Source organism: Daucus carota, chromosome 1, assembly GCF_001625215.2.
Source record: "Daucus carota subsp. sativus chromosome 1, DH1 v3.0, whole genome shotgun sequence".
Lineage (NCBI taxonomy): Eukaryota > Viridiplantae > Streptophyta > Magnoliopsida > Apiales > Apiaceae > Daucus > Daucus carota.
The window spans coordinates 55,698,714-55,700,750 of NC_030381.2; the positions used below are offsets into that span (position 1 = coordinate 55,698,714).

General features: G+C 40.5%; 1 pseudogene; it reads right to left on the reverse strand.

Moving 5' to 3' along the window:
* Window positions 1-1,836, reverse strand: part of LOC135150658 (uncharacterized) — a 2,342-nt pseudogene extending 506 nt beyond the window's left edge.
* Window positions 1,837-2,037: the final 201 nt, after the last annotated feature.

Consider the following 2,037-nt stretch of genomic DNA (forward strand, 5'->3'; position numbering starts at 1 on the left):
CTCCTCTCTGACATCATGTCGCAAGGGAATTGCCTTGACAATATTCTCATCTAGTTTGGAATGCAGCTTTCGAGCAGGCTGATGCAAGACTGCAGGTTTAATGATCCTTGGTGGAAAATTAATATCTAAGAGCTGGATTAGGGCACTTTCATTCTTTCTAAATGGAGCTGAAGTTAACTTAGGTGATTCGTAAATTTCTGGAGTTGGGATTCCTTGTAAATGAGGAACAGTCTGTGATTCGGTGTTTGGTGTGTCTTCTTCATGTGCTTTTGCCACATGGGAAGAGCTTGGTCCAGGAATATCTTTGGTTTTGAGGGTTGATAATGTTGGAGTTCCATTATCTTCATCTTCTGTTGACTTAAAAACCTGTCGCTTTGTGAACGACGCGCATGATTGTTCACTTTTCGGGCCAGCAGACATCAAGCGAATCACTGGAAGTTTTGGTCTAGTGAGTTCATCAAGATTTCCCTCCCAATGTTGATTCAACCAATCACAGATAATGGGAATCGGTATACCAAATTGCATAAGGGGATCCCTCTTCCGCGATGAAGATGAGGATGATGTTGAAGTGGACTTTGTGTTTGGAGATGTGGCTAGTTTCATGGGATCACAGACCATGAAAGCAAGATTGCCATGCACATCATACCCAGCTGATCCAGGGCTCCATGTTACTCCATCAGTGGTCAGCTTTATTAGATTGTCTGTGGCTATGACCACTTTTCCTTCCCCGACCTTCAACTCGTTTTTCTCAGCATAACTTAGTATGTAAACAACACTAGACGTGCCAAAGTTTCGGAGTTTTGGTCCAGGTCTGGTCAAATTGCAGGAGCTGGTTTAAATCATGGTCTGAAATCTCTTCTGAAATTTTCTGGTGCTGTGTTGTTTGTTGCTGGTATGTCGGGGTTTTCTGCAGTTTTTATTCAAATGTGATGTTTTCTGTCCGCAGAGGGATGCGAGACTGGTGCATTTATTTTTTTCTGGAGTTTATTTTCTCAGCAGTGCTTGGGTTTGCGGTTCAGTCGAGGGAGAGAATTTTTTGTGATCAGGACAGTTTAGTATTGAGTAGTCTGGTCTCTTTTTTTATGTTGAGAGGTTTGCTTGGTGGAGAAAGGTGGAGGTTGAGTGAGGCTTTAATTTCTGGAAGGCTGAGTATTTTTCTGCAGGTCTGTGTTTGTTTCAGTAGGCTGGGGATGAGCTTTAAGCTGCATGTGCATGTGTGTGGTGGCTGGAAATTATTTTACTCTGCTAGAGGATTTTTGAGGTTGTGTGCCACCTGTAGTTTAGATTGGCAGTGGCTCATGGAGTTAGTCCTAGAGTGGTGCTTTCTAGAGTTTTTCTGGTTGGCTTTTGATCGTTTTATTTTATGGCGCTCTTGTATTTTTATTTTGCTTGTTTTTCAGGCGTAGTTGTTGCCTCGTTGAGCTTGTTCTTCGAGGTTTTTACTTAAGAGGAGTCCTCTCTTTGGCTCCTTTTCTGATATAAAATTCATACGAGGTGCCGCCCACATTTACCCAAAAAAAAAAAAAAAAACCTAAACCCTGAACCCAGAACCCTGAACCCCTTCCGCTTCTTCTCATCACCCAACGCACTTATCACATTTCCAAATGCCAATAGCCCCTTTTTGATATGAATACCTACAAAAAAGTACATATATAATATTTTAAACACAATTGCTTAACACAAATTTTCAACTATACTATCAGTTGTAAGCTGATTGGTAATCTTACCTTCTCTTAACCGCAACCCATCTGCCTCAGTTCGTTTGGCTCTTTCAGAACCAGCAAAGTCAACAAGATGGAGTTTTGCACACAGAATATCATCATTGGCATCATGCATATCTCCACTAGCTAAAGAAATCCTCTTTTTCAATCAGCTTATATATATAAGGGTATATAATTTAAAATATTTCCCGAGTGTAACGAAAGCTCATATAGGAAAACCTTAAATCGGTAACGCAGTTGGTTAAATTTTGTAACAAACAAGTTTTTAAGCTTGTTGGGTTGCTTCATAATATACTTAAACTCAAAAGATATACTC